Source organism: Crinia signifera, chromosome 7, assembly GCF_055691185.1.
Source record: "Crinia signifera chromosome 7, ASM5569118v1, whole genome shotgun sequence".
NCBI lineage: Eukaryota > Metazoa > Chordata > Amphibia > Anura > Myobatrachidae > Crinia > Crinia signifera.
In genome coordinates, this window is record NC_139223.1 from 133488125 (window position 1) to 133514734 (window position 26610).

At 43.9% G+C, this 26610-nt stretch overlaps 1 long non-coding RNA gene across 1 annotated transcript; it reads right to left on the reverse strand.

Annotated features, from left to right (window-relative positions):
* Positions 1–4602: 4602 nt before the first annotated feature.
* Positions 4603–12397, reverse strand: LOC146019553 (uncharacterized). Its single transcript, XR_014450599.1, has 5 exons — positions 12281–12397; positions 10079–10231; positions 8243–8292; positions 7727–7812; positions 4603–4723 (listed from the first exon to the last, which is right to left on the reverse strand). It is a non-coding gene; the product is annotated as an uncharacterized LOC146019553 (long non-coding RNA).
* Between the last annotated feature and the right edge of the window lie 14213 nt (positions 12398–26610).

Consider the following 26610-nt stretch of genomic DNA (forward strand, 5'->3'; position numbering starts at 1 on the left):
ACCTGACCAGGCTGAAGCCTGGTGCTGTCCCCGATGCCCCTGGGCGGTGGGCATCGGGCTGATTATGGTGTAAAAAAAAAGATTAAACTATTGTTTTTTACTGTGGCACTACAAGTGCCAGCAAGCCTCCCCAGCAAGCTGGGACTTGGAGAACCACAAGTCCCAGCCTGCTGGGCATTAAAGGGCCCGCTGGCACTTGTAGTTCCACAGTTAAAAAATAGTACACAAAACACACTGACACACATTTAAAATAAAACTTTAATACATACAAAGCCCACACATACTAATACTTACCTATCTTATTCCCGTAGGTAGCCCTGGTCCTGATGTCCTGTGTCGTCTTCGGGATCCATGTCGACGTCCTTCTTCATGTCGACGTTGCTGTCGGCGATGGCGTCCCCGTCCGGATCCGACGAAATCCATGTGGAAGCTGTGGAAGGAAACCATACTCACCTGTCCCAGCGCGACGTAGTCCAGGTAAGTGTCTTGGCAAAAAAACAAACCGACACCCCGAAACCAGCCCGGACAGAGAGCCGCACGGTACTCTGTGTACATCGTGCGGCTCCGCCTCCCGAATGCCGCTATTGGCCGCCTAGCACGGCGCCCACGATATTCAGTCGTATAGGAATTGTATTCAATTTAAAATTGTATACCATTGTATATGGCATACAATGGCATACAATGCAATGCGATTTTAAATTGTATAACCACCCTAATGGGTTTTTTCAATGTTAAATGGTCCCCCTATATGATTTTTAATTGTATAAGCACCTTAATAGGTGCTTACAATGTTAAATGCACGCCCACGCCATCGCCACTATGAACGCCAACCCGAAGCGTGGCGAGCGCAGCGAGCCCGCGAGGGGCGGCGGTACGCGTCCTCCGACCTTTTCATGCCCCCACTATCCATTTCGGCGTGGAGTTGATTTTATATAGTGCTGCGCTCGCTGTGCTGCGCTCGCCACGCTTTGGGCTCGGTGGCTCGCTGCGCTTGCCACACTTTATATTATCAACTCCACGCCGACATTGAAAAAACCCATTAGGGTGGTTATACAATTTAAAATCGCATTGCATTGTATGCCATTGTATGCCATATACAATGGTATACAATTTTAAATTGGGTACTCTTTACCTAGAACGGCGCCCGTCGCGGGCATCGCGGGTACATTTATGCCTGCCCGCGACGCGACCGACGCGATGCCCGCGATTTTCCCATTGAAAACCATGTTAAACCTGAAAAATCGCGTCGGTCGCGTCGCGGCCGGCCATAAATGTACCCGCGATGCCCGCGACGCGATGCTCCCGATTTCCCATAGGAAGCAATGTTAAAAGCCGCGATGGACCCGATTTTAGTGTTAAATGCCTCAATCCACCCGATTTGGCCATAGAAATCAATGTTAAATGGGCCACAGAGCCCATTAACCCTTAAATGTCCCCCAAAATTTTTTACGCCACCACACCATCCACGCCAACCCGAAGCGTGGCGAGCGCAGCGAGCCCGCGAGGGGCGGCGGTACGCGTCCTCCGACCTTTTCATGCCCTACTATCCACGTCGGCGTGGAGTTGAGAATAGAATAGTGTGGCGAGCGCAGCGAGCCACCGAGCCCGAAGCGTGGCGAGCGCAGCGAGCCCCGCGAGGGGACGCGGATACCTTCACAGGTAAACGCGTCCCCTCGCGGGCTTCACAGGTGTCCGTGGCCACGCGGACACCTGTGAAGCCCGCGAGGGGACGCGTATAACTGTGAAGGTATCCGCGTCCCCTCGCGGGGCTCGCTGCGCTCGCCACGCTTCGGGCTCGGTGGCTCGCTGCGCTCGCCACACTATTCTATTCTCAACTCCACGCCGACGTGGATAGTAGGGCATGAAAAGGTCGTAGGACGCGTACCGCCGCCCCTCGCGGGCTCGCTGCGCTCGCCACGCTTCGGGTTCGCGTTGATCGTGGGGTGGCGTTAAAAATTTTGGGGGCCATTTAAGACTTCAGGGGGACTATTAGGGCTCTGTGGCCCATTTAACATTGTTTCCTATGTAAAAATCGCGGGCATTGAGGCATTTAACGCTAAAATCGCGGTCAATCTGCCTTTTTAACATTGTTCCCTATGGGAAAATCGCGGTAATCGCGGGTACCCGATTTTGATGTACCCGCGATTTACCCGCGATGCCCGCGATTACCGCGATTTTACCCGCGATGCCCGCGATTTCAATCGTGGGCGCCGTTCTAGGTAAAGAGTACCTTAAATTGAATACAATTCCTTTACGACTGAATATCGTGGGCGCCGTGCTAGGAAACAAGTACCAAAAAGAGTGAATGATTTGCAGAGAAGACAGAGTGTTCAACAGTGTTAAAAGCAGCAGAGAGGTGAAAGCAAATAAGCAGAAAGTAGTGGCACTTAGATTTTGCAGCAAGAAGGTCATTGCAGACATTTGTGAGGGCAGTTTTAGTGGATTGGAGAAGACAGAAGCCATACCATCTGTGAAGCCCCTTGAGTCCTATTGTAAATTAAGGCTATATACAGTATATAACATTACTGCATGGCACGGTGATTATTCATGGATCCTTCACAAGTTTGAAATATTTGCCATAGGACTGCTTGTTGTGCCAATTATAATACATTTCCAGCCAGGGTTCCAATAATCACAGATTTTCTGGCCTATGCGGGGAAGCCATCTAAGACCGTGATAACTATTTCTGGACTGTGCCCATACAAATCTGAAATTCTGACTTTGTACTCTTTGGCGAAATGGGCAATTGCACCCAAGATGTTGTGTTGCTTTTAAACAGGTTGGCTAAAGTGGGAGTGATTCCTCAGGCAAATGAGAGCTTGTGCCATATACTTTATTTTCCTGTCGTATTTGGCAGAAGCCTGCACGATCAGAGAAATAAATTAAAAAAAAAACAGCGTGGGGTCCCCCCCACGGCTACCAGCACCAGGCTGAAATAGCCGGGGTCGGTAATAAAAATTCAGTAATCCCGACAAATAGGAGTTCCCCGATTTTTTTTTAAAACCAGCCCCAGGCTCCAGGTCCGGTGCTGGTTCCCAAAATACTGGGGACAAAATGACTAGGGGTCCCCCGTATTTTAAGAACCAGGCCAAACCAGCCAGCAGGGTAATGTCACAACCGGTGGACACTTATTAGATAAGGTCCCGCAGTCCAAAACATCACCCTACTGACCAGTCAGCCTGGACAGGGGCCCTGGGAGAGTGGGGACCCCCCCAATAAAGCCCCCCCCCCCTCCAGGACTTACCTGACCAGGCTGAAGCCTGGTGCTGTCCCCGGTGACCCTGGAGTGGTGGTCACCGGGCTGATTTCAGTGTAAAAGAAAGATAAAACTATTGTTTAATACTGTGGAACTATGAGTCCCAGCAAGCCTTCCCCGCAAGCTGGGACTTGGAGTACCACAATTCCCAGCATGTGGGGCATTAAAGGGCCCGCTGGCGTTTGTAGTTCCACAGTAATAAAAATAGTAAAATAAACACACACTTACACACAATAAAAATAAAACTTTAATACATCCAAAGCCCATACATACTGATACTTACCTATCTTGAGCCCGTAGGTAGGTCCCTGGGTCTTGGTCCGGTGTCCTGGTCCTGGTCCATTTCGGCTTTCGGATCCATGTCGGCGGCGTCTGTGTCGGCGTCCGGGTCCGAAGAAATCCATGGGGGACCTGTGGAAGGAAATTCAACTAACCCAGGTCCTCCTGCAAAGATCTGTCCTCTTGATCCGACGTAGTCCTGGTCTTCTGTCACATGCCGGCGATTCCGGCAGCTCCCCGCATCGGACTGAGGGGAGGGGCAGAGATCTTTCATCTTCCGCGCCTCTGCTCTGAATGATTCTATTGGCCGCCTAGCGGCCAATCAGGATCCGACTTTCTCGGCTCCTGATTGGCCGCTAGGTGGCCAATAGAATCATTCAGAGCAGAGGTGCGGAAGATCCGTGCAGACTGCCTGCATGAATTTGTATTAGCGGTCGTATATACGGCCATTAATACAAATTAATACGACATCAGAGGGTTACAAAGCAGTCATATTTGACTGCTTTGTAAATTCCCCTCCGGAACACGACTTTGCATACGGCTGAAACAGCCGTATGCAGTCGTATTCATTCGTAGTAAGAATACGAATACAATTTTTTGTATATGTATTCTTAGTAATTTTCCCCCTAAAAGTTTGATTGATATATTCCACCACCTTATACCACCTTAAACCAAAATCTTCTGGACAACATCCAGAATCTTCTGGAACCATATGTGGTCTCTGATTAGACGCAATGTATGCCCTTTGGAGAAATTTAAGATGCGTTTCCTGTAAGGAGGCACAGTGGACATATCTGAGTGTGGTTTAACTTTGAAATATTTATTCTAGCTTTCTGCATATCGGGGTGTTAATGGTTTCTGTACACGCACCTCTGCAGCACACATCACTGTGTCACACAAGTGATGACACTGATAGACTGCATGTGACATGTGGGAGGCAGGGACTTACTGCAATATTCACACCACATTCTCCAAACTCTCACCAACACCCAAACTGTACATGTTGAACACACCTGATAATATTATCAGCGTCACAACATTTATATGGAAAAAAGATATTTATTGTGTAATGACACAGCCAAGGATGTTATTAGGACTTCCATTAAAGGTGCAGAGGTATTAAGCGTTAACAGAGATACACGCGAGGGTGATGGCAGTCCAGGCAGTTATTTTTCTTATATTTTTGCACTAAAAAGAAAAGGAAGAAGAAAGTGTGATATTAATGCCTGTTAGGTGAAAAACGTAACATCTTTTATGAGATCAATGTTATGTTGTCTACTTTTAAACCCCCCACCCCACCTGAGTACCCACTTATCCAATAGCCCAAAGCTAAATATGCAGCCATAGAATATCATCCATGTTACCAATCTTCATTCTCCCCCATTACTTGTGCACAGCTCCTGGACCCCATCCTCCCCACTGCCTGCTATCCTGGGCCACATCCTCCTCAACTCCAACTCTCAGCTCCCTTTCCCCATTACCAAATGCACAACCCTTTCTTGCAACATACAGCTCCTGGCAGACCACCTCTACCCTAAAACCTGTATTAATCCCCCAGATATCATCCTCTCCACTACATGCAAACAATTCCAAGATCCCCATCACCCATTTACAGCTTCCAGTCCGCGCATTATACGTTACATGCACATACAATACAGACTCATTCCTCCCAACTGAGTCCATGGTTCCCGGCTCTTTCCCCTCTTATTACCTCCATTGCAAGTAGTTATTGGCAGGTTAAGGGGATCTGTAAGCTATATCCCCAATATCACTCTTTCATCTCCTGCCCAATCCTATTACTAGGGATGACAGTCACTACCAATGTTTCAAAATCATTGATGGTTTATGGCCGTTGTTAAATTCTTTCTATAGATGTTAACCATACACAGTACTTCCACAGAACCCACCTCTGCACAAACAATTTCTAGTCCCCCATTTCCTCTATTACCCTCTTAACCCCTTCCCGACATTGCCTTTTAAGGTAATTTTTTTTTTTTTTTCCTCCTTGTGTTCAAATAAGCGTAACTTTTTTAATTTTCCGGCTATATAGACACATGAGGGCTTTTTTTTTGCGGGACAAGTTGTACTTTCTAATGGTACCATTTACTATACCGTATAATATTCTGGGGAATCAGGAAATAATTCAATGTGGGGTAAAAAAAAAAAAAAACGCAATTCCACAATTTTGCGCTGGTTACGGTTTTTTTGGAGTTCATAGTTCGTTTAAAATGATGGGTTATCTTTATTCTATGGGTCGTTACGATTCCGGTGATACCAAACTTATATAGTTTTCGTTACATTTTACCACTAAAAAAAAAAATAGAAAATGTTACGGTTTTTCGAATTTGCGTCGCGTCGCCATGTTCTGCGGCTTATAACTTTTTTATTTTTCCACCTACGGACCTGGGTGAGGGCTCATTTTTTGCGGGCTGAAGTGTACTTTTTAATTAATACCATTATGGGATATGGGCGACTTTCTGATCTCTTTTAGCTATTTTTTTTTGAGTAGGCGATGCGACCAAAAAGCGTAGTTTTGGCGTTGGGGATTATTTTCCGTTTACGCCTTTAACCGTGCGGGATAACTAATGTTATATTTTAATAGATCGGACTTTTAGGAACGCGGCGATACCAAATATGTTTATTTTTTTTATTATTTATTTATTTTTATTTGGGAAATGGGGAAAGGGGGGTGATTTGAACTTTTAATATTTTATTATTTTTTTTTTATTTTTAAACTTTATTTTTTTTTTTTTTTTTTACTTTTACTACAAGGCCCCCTAGTGTACTTGACCACTAGGGGGCGCGATCGCCTGTACTAGGTTCAGCCATAGAGCTCTATGGCTGAACGTAGTGATTTTTTTCACTTCCTATTACATCCTGCCTGAGGCAGGATGTAATAGGTATGAATACACGGACAGCACAGGGGTCTACATTAGACCCCTGGCTACCATGGCAACCGATCGGCACCCTCCGATCGCGCTGCGGGGGGCCCCGATCGGCGCCGGAGGGGGGCGCCCCCCCTCCGATCAGCTATTTAAGCACTGCGGGCGCTTTGCCCGCGGTGCTTAAAGGGTTAAACGGCCGCGATCGGCGAACTCGCCGCTCGTGGCCGTGAGAGCAGGGACATGGCTGTAATATACAGCCATTACCTGCTCTCTATCAAGCCAGCTCACTCCGTGAGCTGGCTTGATTCACCCCCAACCGACATATGACGTATATATACGTCATATGTCGGGAAGGGGTTAAAGCTCTTAAAGCTCCCGGTTCCATCCCCCACACAACCTGTACAAATAGTAGACAGTGATAAAACAAACTGGGTAACAACAGACAGACTTGGAGGTTAGAGGGCCCTGCTGCAAGCTTACAATCTATAGGTTTATTCATTTAATTTCTGATTATTGTATAAACTCAGTACTTCATGGTACTATCTCTTTTTGCAACGGGATGCAGTCAAAATCCCGACGGTCAAAATCCCGACGGTCAAAATACCGACAGCAATTGACAGAAAGTCAAAATCCCGACATGGTCAAAATCCCGACATTTAAAATCCCGACATGGTCAAAATACCGACAAGGTCAAAATACCGACATTTAAAATCCCGACAAGTTCAAAATACCGACACATAGAATGTAGACAGGTGAAAAAGTCAACATGACTTTCGGGCGACAGGTCGCGAGGTCGACATGGGTTTTTCACTGTTTCTTGACCCGACATGTGCCGACAGGCGGTATTTCATGCCCTACCATCCACTAGGGCGTGGTGGGAGAATAAAATAGTGTGCCGAGCGTAGCGAGGCACCGTGCCCGAAGCATTGCGAGCGCAGCGAGCTATGCGAGGGGCTGCGGTTGACTTCCAACTGTGTCCATGTCGACTGTGTCGACATTCAGGTAAAAAAACTGTGAAAAGCCCATATCGACCTCGCGAGCTGTCGCCCGAAAGTCATGTTGACTTTTTCACCTGTCTACATTCTATGTGTCGGTATTTTGAACTTGTCGGGATTTTAAATGTCGGTATTTTGACCTTGTCGGTATTTTGACCATGTCGGGATTTTAAATGTCGGGATTTTGACCATGTCGGGATTTTGACTTTCTGTCAATTGCTGTCGGTATTATGACCGTCGGGATTTTGACCGTCGGGATTTCATACCGAATCCTTTGCAACAACAGTAATATATGCATTACACATAAATACCTGAATGCTTTGGAGCCATTGCAAGGCCTGGCAACAAGATTGATTTTTGTGTTTTTAACTTCAAGTTTTGGAAGTCCAGGTGCATCCTAAAATAATAGAAACAATATTGGAGAAAGAGCGTTATTTATAAACAAAATTGTTATTATAGTTATTATAGTTACTAGGTGTACACACATATATACATACAGTACATACAGATGGAGCGCCTCTCAGCCAGCGTCGAGGCTCGCCAGAATGCTCCCCACTGGCGATCAGCGGAGTAGCGCTCCATCTGACTGGGACATCCCAGTTTTTGGCAAGCGCAGGATTATGGGGGGGGGGGGGGGGGCTGCGGGGAGGTGGTGGGGACCGGCGGACAGCAACAGGGAGCTCTGTCGGAAAGGGACATGTGAGCGTCTCGTGCATGCGTGTCCCCTTCCGGCAGCTAGCGGGGACTTGCGGTAGGCGGTCCGACGATATATATATATATATACAAATGTGTGTGTGTAAAGCAAAGGTGAATTATGTTATACCTACCAGAGAAACTCTTGGTGATCTGATCACGGTATTTGGCTTCTTGCAACTAACTGAAAAAGGAACACACATCAAGTAATAAGAAAATACAATTTATAGATAGCTGAAAATAATGAAATAATCTACACATTTTTATTCTGAGAATAAATGACAGTCTCTTAAACCCCCATTAGTGCAGTCACTAATACGGTTTTGAGCTTGATGACGGAGAACGTTATACAATCTGAAACTGTGCTAATCTTCTGTACAGTTATGTGGTGCCAGACATGGCTGTCACTCTGTTTGTCCATGTCCGTTCTAATGAGCAGCCACCAGCGCTGATCCTGCCCATATACACCCCTGTAGGAGATATTAAGGCTATGAAGAGGGAAGTAGTGATAGATGAGTGGGGAGAAGGTGGGATGCAAGGTCAAGGCCGGATTACAGCTGTGTACACACAGTGCCATTTTGCCTATTTTGTCCTTACGATTTTGCCTATATTGTCAAAATCGTAAGGACAGTTAGGCAAATTCGCACTGAGCTTGCGATACCAATGCGCGGCACTGCGGCCCCTGTATCCCAAGCAGAAAAAGACACAGCACAGTCTATTTCTACTAGATTGTAACCATGCATGCAGAAAGAAGTCCATGTGCTTGTATAGGGTAGCAGCAGCTTTTGCTGGCGTTACCCTCTGCACCGAATCGCTGGCATCCAGGACTTAGTACATATGATGGAATATGTCAAAGTTATCACTGCAGGAGTCAGAGACTATGGGACCAGGGGCCTGATTCAGAACCATTAGCAGAAGTGTGAAATCTCTGTTCAGTGAAATTTGCACTTCTGCGTATGTGTGTGTGTGTGAATGTGTGTGTGTGTGTGGCAGGGGTTTCCCATGTCATATTATTCAAGCATATGGCATAAGAAATGGCACTATATGTGCGAAGAGTGGCGGGATACATCACAAAATGCAATTCTTGCTGCGTCCTGCCCATAGTTTTGGATTTTGATCAACAAATTTTCAATATATATTATTCCTGGTATTGTTTTGGGCTCAGGTTATTGTAATAATGGAATACTGTAAATTACTTGTAGGCATGTATGCAAAATAAATACAGTAAATAAATAAAATAATAAGAAAATAATGATGTCATAAAAGTAAAAAAAAAAAAAAGCTTTCACGAGTGGAAGTGTATATTACATAAACAAAGAGTAAATCCCATCAGTATAAAATTGATGCTCTATATAGTGCTGCAGATGTCGATGGATATTATCACTTTGTGGAATTGATTAACAGAATCCATACTTGCCTACTTGCTGGCTGTCTTTTCCGGGAGAAGGCAGCCAGCTCAGTGAGGAAGGGGGGTGGGGTCACTGCTGCGAGTGGAAAAGGGGCATGGCCGGACAGAGACAGACTGCTTGTGGGCATGTCTAAAGCAGCTGTGTCATTTATCCCCACCCACTGCCGTGTAATGCTGGTATTTCAGGCATTACACTGCAGTGGTCAGCGCTAAAATGACACAATTCGCTTCAGATCCCCGTCGAGGGGGTGGGTTCCTGAAGTCAGACCGCTTTCTGGGAGGGTTGCCCCCCTTTCCTGGAGGCCAGGAGGGGGACCCGATTTCCGGGACCCTCCCGACCAGTCTGACAGAATCTCAACACAAATCACCATATAGACAGCTTCTTATGGTATCCATTGGCATCGGCAACAGTCCATAGGTTGGCCAGATAACTATTTGTCCAGCAAACTGGTGGCAGTTAGCACCTAAAGTCCATGTTACTCTACAAATGGCCATATAGTCACCCACCTGTCATATACTGTATATTGTACTAAAGGTAAGTATTAGACAATTCCTGACTTACCTCTCAGCAGAGGGAACGCTCCTACATTTGTAGGTATTCCATTAAGTTTCTGCGAGTTCAAATCATATATGTTGGTTTTATATGGGACCCTTCCTTGATATTTTGTTTTTGCGGCCTCATGGCCAGTCCTCTTTGATGTTATCTTGTCACCTCCTGTAATGTTACATATTCTCAGTTACTTCTAATGAAAGGTCATTTTCTTATCAGCATTTAATTCCACATTCTCCAAACCAATTCCTGTATGACTGCAGCTCATTTAACCAACTTCCTTCCCTCATAAACTCATCTATTGTAAAGCTATTGACACCAAGCTGGGATCTACTTACTATTGTGTAAAGCCATTGGCGCCAAGCTGGGATCTACTTACTATTGTGTAAAGTCATTGGCACCAAGCTGGGATCTACTTACTATTGTGTAAAGCTATTGACACTAAGCTGGGATCTACTTACTATTGTGTAAAGTCATTGGCACCAAGCTGGGATCTACTTACTATTGTGTAAAGTCATTGGCACCAAGCTGGAATCTACTTATTATTGTGTAAAGCCATTGGCGCCAAGCTGGGATCTACTTACTATTGTGTAAAGCCATTGGCGCCAAGCTGGGATCTACTTACTATTTTGTAAAGCTATTAGCACCAAGCTGGGATCTACTTACTATTGTGTAAAGTCATTGGCACCAAGCTGGGATCTACTTACTATTGTGTAAAGCTATTGGCACTAAGCTGGGATCTACTTACTATTGTGTAAAGCTATTGGCACCAAGCTGGGATCTACTTACTATTGTGTAAAGCTATTGGCACCAAGCTGGGATCTACTTACTATTGTGTAAAGCTATTGGCACCAAGCTGGGATCTACTTACTATTGTGTAAAGCTATTGGCACAGGGCTGGGATCTACTTACTATTGTGTAAAGCCATTGGCACTAAGCTGGGATCCACTTACTATTGTGTAAAGCTATTGGCACCAAGCTGGGATCTACTTACTATTGTGTAAAGCTATTGGCACCAAGCTGGGATCTACTTACTATTGTGTAAAGCTATTGGCACCAGGCTGGGATCTACTTACTATTGTGTAAAGCCATTGGCACTAAGCTGGGATCTACTTACTATTGTGTAAAGCTATTGGCACCAAGCTGGGATCTACTTACTAGTGTGTAAAGCTATTGGCACCAAGCTGGGATCTACTTACTATTGTGTAAAGCTATTGGCACCAAGCTGGGATCTACTTACTATTGTGTAAAGCTATTGGCACTAAGCTGGGATCTACTTACTATTGTGTGAAGCTATTGGCACCAAGCTGGTATCTACTTACTATTCTAGCACTGGCACATATTAGAATGCATGGGAGAATAATAACACAACATGGGCCTGATTCAGACTCGTTCATTAGGCAGCGTACAGTCGCGACCAAGCGAGCGCACAAACGCCCAAATCCACTTGGTAACATGCGAGGGGATGTGTACACGAACACATCACCTCACATGCAGCCGCCCAGCTGAAAAATAATTTCTTCATCATCGAATGATTTTTCTGCCATTCGCAGATAAAAGACAGTCTGAACGGACTTTTGTCTTGCCCTCATGGCATTTAGGAGGTGTAGCGGGTAGGGCAAACATTTCTAAGAAACAGGGGGGGTGTCACCTTGTCTTGTAGGCGTCACAAATCAAAGGTTTACGTCATTGGACACAGTCAAAGAAAATGGATGGCAATCGAAAGGTAAAACTATCGATGGCCATCCATCTAATAGTTTAGCACTATCGATGGCTGATTGCAATGTCACCATCAATGACATTCATCGATGGCGACTGCAGCAATGGCCATCCCTATGGATGTGCAGTTCTTTACAAACATGGATTACACAATATCCCTACAGTATATCCTATATTATGTAGTATATCCTATATGTAATGACTGTTATATAAACAATGTATGCACTATATAATCTGCAAACAATGTGCATATATCCTTTATGGACTGACTGCTCAACTGCACACAATAAACACATACAGTATACTATATTTAGAAGAGTTAGTTATGGGAACCTCCAATTATACATATACTATATTATCATTCACTGACTCCTCACTGTCTCCATGGTTCTACTTTTTCCATCTCAGTCCTGATCCTTCTTTGACTGTCTTTTCACCCCCTACCCCACCCACAAAAAAAATCACATACACTATTGTGATAAACAGCAGACTTACTATTAATGGGTGGCAAGCGGACAGTAATTCTTTTATAGTTGGCGCTTGTGATGTATTTGCTGCCACTCCTTTCTTCCTCCGACACATAGGAAATGTTGGGGCACTTCCCCTTTATAAAAAAAAAAATAATAAGTCTTGATGCAAGAGTAGATATAGGATTTCACTATGACATAACAGCAGTATATATATCCCAGAATCCAACATTTATAATAGTCTGCATTGTCTTGGATCATATACTGTAGTAGGAAATTCCACATAGGAAGTGGGGAAACAAGACTATAATAGTACTGAGGGGAACATGCCACACCCATAACATGATGAGGCCACACCTCTTTTTAGCACAGCACTGGAGGGATGGCCATTGTTGCCATTGCCATCGATGGTTGCCATTGATGGCAATTCTGCAAATGGCCATCGATAGTGCTAAACTATGCAATAGTTGACCATCGATATTTTTACATATCGATGGTCATCCATTGTGTTTGAGTGATTGGGGGGGGGGGGGTGCTCCGTGTCCTGGCACTTTGAAAAAATAAAAAATAAAAACATCGATGGAGGGAAACCATCTGGTTCTACCCCATCGATGGCTAAAGTATTCGACATCGACCATGAACCATTGATGATTTTAGAATCATCGATGGTCGATGGCCATCCCTACAGCACTGCTACAAAGGGGAACAGAATTCACAATATGGTGTAGAGAAGTCCCTCTACAACGTGGCCAGGACTCCTTTATAGCATGACATGATATATGTAAACTAGTACAGATTCCAGGGAGTGACGCAAGGATCCCATCTATGCCGCCTGTAATACATTATATTCCCAGCGTCTATGTGACAGTAATGTTTCCAAAGGGGGCACAGCCACACAATATTGGAGATGTAAATAGGGTGATGGAGACTGGTTCTACATGGGATTGCTGGGCTCTCCTCACCTATGGGATTTATAGCAGCTGCCCCTCCAATAGTGATCACTTCACTTTGGGTGAGAATGAGCTGTTAGAGCTAATAGTCATCACTGCAACTGAAAGGTGCTTTTATAACTAAATAGTGTAAATGACAAGGTTTACTTAACACATCCAGATGTACTAAGCTTAAAAAGTGATAAAATAGAGAGTGATAAAGCACCAGCCAATCAGCTCCCATCTGCCATGTTAGATGCTGTGCGTGAGACATGGCAGTTGGGGCTGACTGGCTGGTGTTCATCGCTCTCAGTAAGTAAGATGTAGGATACATGTCTCCTGTTGGACAAAGATTTGACATTATGACCCGGTAGGTACACTCATTTTATTAAACATTAGTTGGTAGACCTGGCATTTGAAGACCTAAATCCCCTTCATGGGAGAATCATGGAAACAAATCTCTCTGTAGGAACAAGTACAGTACAGTATCCATACATGGCCCATACCTTTATATACTGATATGGATCTAACAGTAAAATGAGTAACAGAAAATACCAATCTAGAGAGCATGGAATGCCACATACTTGATATACAGTATATGGCACTAACACACACACAGTATATGGTTCTATATGAATGAAGGAATATTTAATGTGTATACTCACATCCATGTCTAGACGCCTTCGATGTAGCAGAAGGCTGGACATTATTTTTTAATAAAAATGTCTCAAATAAATCCAAATATCTGATAATAAATCAGCAATGCTCAAGTACTAGCAGTAGCTTGTCAGACAAACTCCACTCTGCTGTGATCGCGATGGCTCCCACAGAAGAGTGATGACTGTGATCTCACTGGTGATGTCATCAACTGCCGAGCATGGCAGTTAGCAGTCACATGATCTCTATACAACAGGTGCATAGACCATGTGACCTTTTCTATGTAATGCCTAATAAACATAAGGCACATTATAATAAATGTAGATTATACTATGCACTCCCGTCCATCATTCCATTTACAACGTCCATTGGGTCTTATAAATATTAAGCATATATTATAAATATTAAGCATGTTCTGGTTTAGCATTTTCTTTACCAATATATTTGGTAACAATTTGACAAGGATAATTAAAGGATAGTAGTTACATATGTGCATAGGCGCCGATTATGTGGGTGCTCAAGGGCTTGAGCACCCACAGAAATTCATGAGCACCCACTGGCTGCAGACTGCAGGTCAAATCAGACAGAATCAAATCATACCCATGCTGCGGTCGTTCTACTGTACCTCCGCCCTGCCTGCAGTCCACGCCCGGCCACGCACTCTGTCTTACGCGTCCTGCTGGATCACGCTCACCCGGGGCCACCTGGTGCCATCGCCAACCTCCCCCTTCCTTTTGTGCGCGATCACACATCGTGTCCGGGCCCAGCCACCTACAGTGTGAGGAGGAGGCAGGCAGCAGCTTACCCGGTCCCCGTCCCTGACCAGTCCCTGAGGCCAGCATCTAACTAAAGTAAGTGAGTCCACTTCTGTCAGGCCGGGCGTTAAATATCTGCTAACTGCAGTGCTCAGTCAGGACTCAGGTCCAAAAATATCTTTATCAACAGTTATCTGTGCATCATTTCTCATACTGAGCCTCAGGAAGAGAAATGATGCACAGATAACTGTTGATAAATATATTTTTGTTCTATGGAATCTGGCTGTATAATATATAAATTATTTTACATCACTTTGTGCCTCCACAATTCTGCCATCCATGTATGTGCTGTCTGCTGACTACACATGTGACGTATAGTCAGCAGACAGCACATGCATGGATGGCAGCATTGTGGAGGCACAAAATGATGTAAAATAATTTATATATTATTAATTCCATAGAACAAAAATATCTTGGTGTGTATCGTTACATTGTGCTGCAATGTGTAAAAAGGGGAACTCTGCTGCCGTAATTTGAATATTGGAGACAACTGTGCTGCGTAATATAAATTGGTATTATTTTGTGGCCACGCCCCTTCCCCATGAAGCCACTCCCCTATTGTTTTGGCTGGGGCACCCACCAGTAAAACGATAAATCGGCAAATATGCATATGTGTAAGGTAATACTTATATTAATAATATATAATATATTCATTATAATTCTTGCTATTGAATGAAGTGGTAGGATTAAGGAACATGTAAGGTAGATAGATAAAGGATACATATGATAGGTAGATACAACTCATACACGCAGTTATGAAGACAATGGGTAGGCAGGGCCGGGCTTAGAGCTGACAGTCTACTAGGAAAAGGATAAAACTGAGGCCAAGCCAGAGAGAGTGCCTGGGAGTGGACACTGCAACACATGTATGCATTTTTTAAATACACATTTAAATACACCCATACGGAAACCAATCGTTGGTGTTCAACTCTCCATTTCACTACTTAAGCTGGGTACACATATATACAATCGTCAGGCCATTCTTCCGTTGTGGGTCGAACGCCCGTTCGTTTGTTTAGGTGTGTACGTTGTCCCGAATCCTGCTGTGCGATCGATAAACGGCCAAAAACGGTCTTGTCCGTCCATACTCGGTCGGTCGAAGGTTCAGTGCTGTTTAATATTCATCTGACCGGACGGGCCCATATCGGAAACACAAAAGTGCATTGTGTACACACGTTCGATCAATATGCTGGCCGACTATACTGTCAAAATCGGAACATCCAAGAAGCGTTCACCTCTCCCTATAGCATTTCAATAGGGAGTATATATAAAATAAATATATGTATATCTGCTATGATCTGTTATCAGATACGGGTGGTAAGCGTCTAAATTTTAGTCAGCCGGCAGGGTGACTATGGTCAGATACGGGTGGTAATCGTCTACATTTTAGTCAGCCGGCAGGGTGACTATGGTCATATACGGGTGGTAAGCGTCTAAATTTTAGTCAGCCGGCAGGTCGACTATGGTCAGATACGGGTGGTAAGCGTCTAAATTTTAGTCAGCCGGCAGGGTGACTATGGACAGTCTTGCCTCAGAAGCCAGTCTCTGGTCCAGCAGCTGCTATTCTTGCTCCTCTTTTTTTTTATAAACTGCAATGTTGTGGCCATAGCATGTTTTTGTATGCTCTTAACCCAGCCCATTATGATTATTTTGTATATATATATATCGTGTCAATAGCCCAAATCGAGAGAGTGTGTACGGTGGTACAATCTTTTTCAAGTAAAATTGTACAAGTGTGTACATGCGTATTGGCTGATGTTTCTGGATGGTCGGTCGCGTCTATAGTCGGTCGAATGGTCGCAAGAAAACAGGGATTGTATAGATGTGTACCCAGCTTTAGCCATTCAGGTGGTGTAATAATTTTCTGTCCAGGACAATTGGTTTTCTTCTTACCTAACTGCTAAAAGAGCACACCCACTAAGCCTAAAACGTTACTTAATAAACAGACTACCATTTTTTACCATCATGTCAAGGCCTAAGCTGATGATTTGAGGGAAGCCAGTTTGACAGACAGGGCTTAATAATGTTGAATGGGTGCCTATGATTAACTCTTGGAGGGGTTTACCGGACCAATGCTCCAAGGCCCTTGATACAGGGGGTTACACCATACGGTGTCACTAGTATGTTTATTTATAAGGCGCCACAAAGTGTCATAGCAAACAAAAAAACAAATTACAAGGTAACGTACAGGGTGTGAGGATAAAATACAGCATAAATGGGGTATAGCTGGTAGAACTAAAATCAGCATCAGTTCAGAAGTAGGTGTCAAAATTGTCGAGGAGACTGAAGATGAAGTAGAGGAAGAGAAGAACAGGACAGGAGCACAGGTGAGGTAAAGAGGTAGGGTGAGTACGTGAGGAAGGAGGGCCCTACTCATAAGAGTTAACATACTAAAAGCAGGTGGGTGGAAGAACGAAAAACAATAGGATAAGTGGGAACGGAGGCAGGATAGGAGGATCAAAAGAGGTTAGGAGGAGGGATAGGCTAGTCGAAAGAAGTGGGTTTTGAGGGGGCGCTTGAAGGAGGTAAGGGAATCAGAAAGCCTGATGGGTGGCGGGAGGATGTTCCAGTGCAGGGGGGCAGCGTGAGAGAAGTCTTGGACACAGGAGTGGGAGTAGGTGATTAGGTGAGAGGTCAGTCGGCGGTCAGCGATGGAGCGAAGAGGACGGGAGGGAGTGTGGATAGAGATCAGTGAAGAGAGGTAAGGAGTGGTGGAGGATTAGAGAACCTTTTAGGTGGTGGTGAGGAGTTTAAAGAGAACTCGGAAAGGAATGGGGAGCCAGTGAAGACATAGACAGAGGGGGGAAATATAGAGTTTATGTTTATTTACATAAAATAGTTTAACAGCCCATATAAAAGGAAGTGCTCTAATAAAAGGATAGTTTTTAGAAAGATAGAAAATTAGTAAAAATAAGTATATAGTACTTCTATTTGAAGTGTCAGATAAAAGTTTGAATCCTTCTTATTTGTACTAATACCGGTATACACACATACATAGGTGGGTATGGGGGAGGGAATAACACACATAGATTGATACTGTAGGTTGGATCCAGTCCTGTCCTTATATTTAAGGGTATACTGGTCTCAGTCTTTTAGACTTTGTACCTTATCCAAGCTTAGCTTTAAGCTTTGTACCTTATCCAAGGAGTTGATGTGGAAGTGTCTGCCGGCACACTCCCGTCTTCCAGGACCTTGACACAAAGAAGGACCTGGAAGATCCAGGCTGGTTCTAGAGGGATAAAAATAGGAAACGCCCACCAATGCCGTGACTGAATGCCCTTGGCTGTAGAAGCTCTGTACAATATGGCACAAGCTCTCATTTGCCTGAGGAATCACCCCCACTTTAGCCAACCTGTTTAAAAGCAATACAACATCTTGGGTGCAATTGCAATGTTAAAAGCACCCCCACGCCACCCGTACTATCAACGCCAACCCGAAGTGTGGCGAGCGCAGCGAGCCCACGAGGGGCGGCGGTACGCGTCTTCCGACCTATTACAGTGCTTATACAATTATTTATCTTATAGGGGGCACATTTAACATTGAAAACACTCATTAGGGTGCTTATACAATTTAAAATCGTATACCATTGTTTATGCCATACAATGGCATACAATTCGATGGTATACAATTTAAAATTGTATAATATCGGCTAACATCGCATCACATACCATCGTATGCCTTATGGTATGCGATGTGATGGGCGCCGTGCTAGAAGTACCCTCTTTTTATCTATGTGATACTACCCTTTCCTTGCTGTCCACCTACTTCTCTGACTGTTCTTTCTCTGTCTCCTCTCATGACTCATCCTCCCAACCACTTCCACTATTGGAGGTCTCCATAAACTTCTGTTCTTGGTCCTCTCCTTTACTCTCTTGATACATCCCCTTTAGGTGAGCTCATTAGCTCTTTTGACTTGAAATATCATTTCTGCTGATGACACTCAAATGATGAAGTCACTTCCTCCCCTTACCTCTCCGCTGGTCTCTTCACTCATATCTCTAACAGTATCTCTGCTATCTCTTCTTGAATGTCCCAGCACTTTCTTAAACTTAACATGTCTAAGAATGATGCAGTCCATTTCCAGTTCCTTTTTCTTTTCCTTTCCAAAGAATTTATAACGTATAGAAAAAGAAAAAAGAGAAGACCATAGTGTGACCAATTTCACAAGAAGGGATATTCGTAATATTCAATTAGGATCTGCCCTTCTTGTGCTATGGGTAGTGGAAAGTTATTTCTTTACTGGGGCACCACAGTGATGATGAGAAAATGTTTCTCTTACACGAAGCTAACATTCATACGTGTTATACCAGACACATAAAGGCAGTGCCAAATTAAGCCTTCGGGGGGCCCGGGGCACTTTAGACAGGGGGCGCCCTTGCACTTGTCATTACTGGCTGCATGGGGGAATATTACACTAAAGGTAGTATAAACTTGGTCAATGGGTAACTTCAGGGGATATATATATATATATATATATATACACACACACATACACTCATACATACATACATACATACATACATACCACATGAAAAGCCTGTGTTTGTCCCTCTGCACCTTACTCTGTAGGAGACCTCACAGTCCCAGTGCTGCCTCTGATTAAAAACCCTCCCATGACTAGGCTGCTGCTGCTGTTATCCATGGGCCTGAGAAGCATGTAATGAGCTCCACCAATCAGAGCTCAGCACAAACGTCTCAGCCTCTGCCCTCTGGTGCAAAGTATCATGGGACTCAGTCAACTCCCAGTAATGCACTGCACACTTGGCTCCCGATGCTCAGCACCATTAATCATTGTCACATTGCGAGATAGGTGAAGCTGCAGCACTACCCTACTCCCATGCACAAATCCTTTAGCTAAAAAAAAAAAAATGTTTTTTTTTTTAAAAAAAAATACATGCCAACCACAGCTAGAGGGGGACCCAGGGGCACTGACCCCTTGTGCCCCCATTATAATCTGGCCCTGCATAAAGGTATCTTTTAACCCAAACTTCACACCACTCAAGCAATGCAGAGATATTGCTCACACGTCTGCTTACTTGATCCAATTGTGTATCCTCATATCTCGGTTTCATTTATAGGATCCATAATCCTTTGTCCAAAAAAATCACCAGAGTAGGTAATAATTTTAAGATCAATTTATTAATTTAAAAATGGACAATATAAAAATGAGTTAAAAACAGGTATCACAACAGATATAAGAAATTGAAAGGAAACAAGGGTGATAAGTGAACTCAGACACTCTCACCCTTACTGGTTCCAATCATATAATGTATACCTGTGAGAAATACCAACGCGTTTCAACATATATCATGTATTTTTCAAGGTGATGTCTTTATCAGTGCACCGCATCCCTTCGCATGGCTCGTTGCACTTGCCATGCTTGGGGCACGGTGCCTCACTGTGCTTGGCACACTATTTTATACTCCGTCAATGCCCTAGTGGATGGTAGGGCATGAAATACCGCCTGTCGTCAAATGTCATTTAAAAAAAAGTGTTGACCCAAGGCCTGTCAAGCTTCAGTGGTCGACCCATTGTATGTCGAACTCAGTTGTGTTGACCTAAAGACGGTTTCCCTTTCAAAGTTCTTCTACTCCATACTCCCTTGGATGGCAGCAAATCCCTCAGAATTTTTGCCACCTTGATACTAATTTAATTTTAGTGTTGTTTTCGGTACTTGTGAGTTATCCGGGCGTCCGATTTTTAAATCGGGTCGGATCGGGACATCGCATCGCATCGCATGCGACCATCGGATGCGATGCGATGCGATGACCCGATTTTTCCATAGGAATCAATGTTAAAATGGACTGAGTCCATTTTAACATGGAATTCAATGGGAAAAAGGGTCCTTTTCATACCCCTACTATCCAAGTGGGCATGGAGTTGGATATAAACCTGTGGCGAGCGTAGCGAGCCACCGAGCCCGAAGCGTGGTGAGCGTAGCGAGCCCCGCGAGGGGACACAGAATACCGTCCCCTCGCGGGGCTCGCTTCGCTCGCCACGCTTCGGGCTCGGTGGCTCGCTACGCTCGCCACAGGTTTATATCCAACTCCATGCCCACTTGGATAGTAGGGGTATGAAAAGGACCCCTTTTTCCATAGGAATCATTTTAACATTGATTCCTATGGAAAAATCGGGTCATCGCATCCGATGATCGCATCTGATTGTATGCCTTAACTTAAGGCATACAATCAAAAAATCGGACGCCCGGATAACTCACAAGTACCTTGTTTTCTAATGAAGCTAAGTTTATATGTACTGGCCCTAAATTGTCCTGAACTGTAAGTCACTGCGTTAAAGTTTTGCATCTTTGTTTATGTATTCTATAATTTGGCGCTGCTGACCTCTTGTGGCACCATATAAATAAAGGATTCTAATAATAATAAGCAGTGCAATACAATATAAGCAGAGTACAATAGAGTACTTCCCTGTGCTGAAAAACTGGAATAAAGAGGCAGATCCTCTAACTCGCACCACTCCTCCCACTTAACTACTATTGGCTAAATGAATGTGCCTTAAAGGGGAAACTACCAGAACATTATTAAAGTGGCAAAGCACAAACTCTTCATGGTTTAATGTCCGTCAGGGCTTTTGCAGACTTCGGTAGAACAAATGCCAACATTCCAATTTGAGCATAAGTGAGAAACTCTTTGGAGAGTGGGTAATGCCGTGATTGAACACAGAGCACTCAGTGCCCACAGTATGATAAAAATAGGCATGGATTGACTGGATTGGGTTATGTGACAAATGCAGAGGAGGTGTTCTCAGTGTACAAAGCATATCACAGTTACTAGTCACCGTGGGGACATTATCGAGCCCAGTATAAAGTGGCTCACTGTGCAATATATTGGCCAGTCATTAATAGTTCATTATTTAAATCTACTGCACTGTCTATGGTGACAAATTGTCGCCCGTAGAGCCCATTGCTTTCTGGTAAGATTATAATGTATTGGCGCATAGGGTTAATTCATGTTGGTTTGCAAAACCAAACTCCTTCTTTATTGGACAAAACCATGTGCACTGCAGGTGGGGCAGATGCAACATGTGCAGATAGAGTTACATTTGAGTGGGGTGTGTTTGAACTGATATCTAAATTGCAGTGTAAAAATAAAGCAGCCAGTATTTACTCTGCACAGAAACAAAATAACCCAAATGTAACTCTCTGCATATGTTACATCAGCTCCACATGCAGTGCATTTGTCCATTAACCTCTTAATTTGTGGGTTTTCCTGGGGCAGGGCAAACCCACAAGGGCACGGTTGTCCTGCCCAAGGGCACGCTCGGGTGTTCGGGCGCTTGTGTTTTCAGTCGCCCGAACACACGAATGCCTGAGGGCTCCCAAGCAGCTGCGAACTTCCAGAGCGGGGTGGCTGGGTCTGACATCGGCGGTGGGCAACTGCAGGGGAGCCCCGGCGATTTAGCATACGCACGCATACGCACGGAAGTATGCACGCGTGGGGGTAATGTATGCTACGGTGGGTGGGGGGTGTGACGCAAGAGACATGTATGCGCTAGTGGTGTACAGCTGGAGGCACCACTGGAATGCACCTTCATATAGTGGCATGCCCAGAAATTTTCCAGGACAGCCCGCTGTGGCAGCGCAGCGCAGCCTGAAAAATTTGCAGACATACCATTGACGAGGTTAAAGAAGGAATTTGCTTTTGCAAACCAACCTGAATCACCCCAATTATACAATGCAGAACTAATTGCTAAGTGGCTAATAGAACCAGGAGTGTAGGCAATACTGAGTAAAGAGAGGTATATTGGAGATGAGGATGGCCATCATGGCAGCATGGAGGCACAGAACACACACATGTATTTTACAATACGATTGATTTAAACTGATATTCTTGAAATCTATTGATCAATTCATAGGGATTTACTGCATTTAGAAATGAATCAGTGGGTGACTCATATTTAGTCAAAAGTTATTTACTCAGTATTGCTGCAGTAAACTTTCAATGACAACTTGGCAGAACACAGCAAGGCTTCCCTGAGTGAGTTGCAGGGAATGAATTCAGGAGAATTACAAATTAAGCTCAGTGTGATTATGTCCCATTGTCTGTGCTTACATACCTGTATCTATCTAATTAAGACAGGAGAAAGCTCTGGTTTTATACTCACTACAACGTCATGGAACACGAATTACCCGGATTTTGTGAATTTATATTTGGTTGTTTAGAACTGTTCAAATAGCGGCCCTTAAGTTCTGCCTGTTAAACTAAAAGTCTCTGGTGTATATTCATAAACTGAAAACACTTATCACTGAGATCTGCAACCATTGTGCTGGTGACTTTTAATATCCATAAGTATTTGAAAGGATATATTATTCCTTAAAAACACTTAACTTACCAATATAGATCCATACAGACTAATAAAAAAGCCTTCTCTTTTGTCTGAGAAGGGGGGGGGGGGGGGACAGTACATCCTAGCAATTCAAAAGTGACGCCATCATACTGTGTTCACATCCCTTGCCCTGCTTCACTGTGTTAAATGGCTGTAGCTCTTTCTCCTTTACTATTCTGGATCAATCAATCCATAGCTACCGTTCTAAAGGGGGAAAAGCAGTCACTGAGACTGAGGATGTGGCCTCCAGGAAGTCATGTGGTCACAAATGATGCTACCATGTCATGGAAAATACCGGCTAGTGTGATCATATCTGATGCGACCATGCCAAGCAGGTACTGTAGTTAAGCAAGCCTTAGTCATTACTGCTATTCATTGGACACTACGTAGAAGGCTGCTGCTTGGATACGGCTACCAGACCACCAGGAATCCCTGCACATTGATTTAACCCCTCAAGCAGATGCAGCAAGGCCGGTGGACCGGCTCTCCTCCTTACATGTCACACATTCACAAAGACAGCACACTCACACTATGGCCTTAAGGCAGAGGCGTAACTCTGGGAGGCAATGAAGTCATCTGCCGCCGGGCTCCTGCTCCCAAGGGGGCACGTCTCCTCTCCTACAAGTTTGAATCAGTTCATTGGAAGCTGTTGATAATGCTTCTGCCGCTGACTCCCCCTCCTAGCAGGACCATAGATGTCACATTTTCTTTATTTAAACATAATATCCATAACATATATACATACATACATACATACATACACACACACATGCATACATATATTTATACAAGGTGCTATGTGTGTGTATGTATATGGGGGGCACCAATATTTATTTTGCCTCCAGGCAACTGAGACAAACTTACGCCACTGCCTTAAGGCCTATTACATAAAACACTCAGACAGCCATATACCCTTCAGGTACCTCTTATACATGCACATTCATTGACAGTGATAGTAGCGCATACACAGATCCCCTATATTATTCCGCTGATTTTGCCAGGCCACATCTCTGTCAGGAACTATGTCCATTATCATCAACCTCCCTCTACAACTTGGTTGGTAACCACAAGTACATCAGTAACCTGTTGAAAACAAAATTCTCATACTCAAGGGCACCGAGAGTCAAAAGAGTTTGAGAACCACTGCTTTTACTGAGTTAACTGGCCACTGCGAATTTGTGGCTGTGAACTCAGGTATGAATTACCCTCTATGTAACAATTTACAATAGCTATGTATTTTCCCTTATACACACATTGGGGGTTATTCTAGTTCACTCTTTCTGACAAAATCCTTCTTAGATGGACAAAACCATGTGCACTGCAGGTGGGGCAGATATAACTTGTGCAGAGAGAATTAGATTTGGGTGGAGTTCTACTTCAAAGTTAGAGCTATATTGCAGTGTAAAAATAAAGCAGTCAGTATATTCCCTGCACAGAAACAAAATAACTCACCCAAATTCTCTCTGCACATTTTACATCTGCCCCCCTGCAGTGCACATGGTTTTGTCCATCTAAGAAGGATTTTCTCAGAAAGAGTGAACTAGAATAACCCCCATTGTCCCAATGGCACTGAAGTGATGACAGAACTTTGATAATAAGTGCTGTCATTACAATGAACTGAGTTTTATATATAGGACATTGTAAATATAAATATCGTCTGTGTATTATATAAAAACATGAAATAGAAGCGTGATTAGCATCCACTTGTAGGAGAAAAATGCATTGATGTATTGCATGTAGGATAAGCCTTTATGTCCAGCATAATATGTTCTGTCCTGCAGAGGACAAAGTCAATCACTTACTTAAAAGCTATTAGAAATCCTATAAACAAATCAATATAATGCTTTAGGGGCAGCTACACCTGAGAGGAGGCGTCTGGGAAGTACTAGAGAGGAAGCAGTTGAGCCTGATCATACTTAAATTGATGTTTTTATGGTATCAGCCAATAAATATACAGAATCAATAAATAACGCTGGCAGCCACCCAGGCAGCTAGCAGAATCTTAGTTGCTGAGGAAGTTGACTGAAGATTTTTATTTTTATAGAGCAAAGGAAGAGAGACAATTACAACACACGCACAGTAACTACAGCTTGCGTCTTGTAATATGTCTGTTCCAATGACAATACTAGTACACAGAGCCTAGTGTTGTGGAATTAGCTGCAAAGTGCAATATAGAATTTATAGGAAGATAACTCAGACAGGACACAGCAGGCAGTTTCTGATATTTGGGCCATACTTGCCTACTTTTGAAAACTAGTTTCAGGGAGATTATAGTTGGTAGCAGAATTTTGCACAGCGTCCCATTGAGGGTGTGTGTCATGATCCACTCAAGGGGCGTGTCTAGCTCCATATATGGAGAGATTGTGAAAAGAGATTGTGAATGTGGCACCTAGAATCCTGGGTGTGTACTGCTATATCCAAATGTAGATGAGCCCCCAAAGCAGTTAGTAAGAGCTACTATACTTGCTAAAGTGCTGGGAAATGGCGCTGATGATTCAATGTAAATGTATCTGTCTCTCATTCCTTTTCCCCCAAAAAATGTAACAGTGTAATGTTGGCTAGGTGAAATGAGGGAGATTTCTAGACTAATGAGGGAGAGAGGGAGATTGCTGCTATTTCAGGGAGTCTCCTGCAGAATGTAGGAGGGAAGGCAACTATGATTTGGGCATGTATTTAATGTCATACATGCCACAACTCCACTTTACAGCAACATAAGGGTTTTTTACAAACAAACAACAATATTTGTCCAACCACCACTCCTTGCTCACGGTGCCTCAGTGCCTCTAGGCACTGGCAGTCCAAGTCGCTGGTGCTATAACACTTGTCCCTGCTCCCTGGCTCCTATCAAGTGTGCCATTAATATACAATATTATAAAAGTTCTGGAAGGTGTAGAATAAAAATGCTGTAAAGTAAGAACGGTTTCAAAAATAGAATTGTTAATAGTTTATTTTTATCAATGAAAATAATTTGTGCAGTCATGTGAACCACTTGTGGCACCTTATAAATAAAATGTACTGGTAATAATAATAATAATAATAATAATAATAATAATAGCAATAATAATTATTATGAACTGAAAAAATTCTAAATCAAATCAATATTTGGTGTGACTACTCTTTGGGGTATTCAGACTCGCTCAGTTTGTGGGCCGAATTCACTAGCATGTGCAAACCCCTGAAGCGAACACCTTCAGTGAGTTTCACACTCGCCGGCGCGTTTGCTCCAGGATGGGTGGGCAGGGGCCTGAGGGCCCACCTCTTCCTCTAGGTATCCGATTCCAGACTGTACATTCCAATTATACATTATGCATATGTTACATAATCGTGCACAGGACTATAGTGTATTCCCTACAGCGCATTGCTGTTACTAATCTGGTACATTATCATGCATGCCCCACAGTATTTACTATATAGATTTATCAAGGGGCCCAGATCATGCACTAATGGTTAGCCATGCCCCCTCTGGAGACTGACCACAGCACTGAACATGGGCCATTACTGTTGCATCCCCCCAGTTGGCCCTTTATGTTCCAGTCTGACACTGGTGACCATGGCAGCCGAGAGGTATGCCGGGCCCTGGTAAAATTTTGGGGCATTGCTGGAGGCGTGACCAC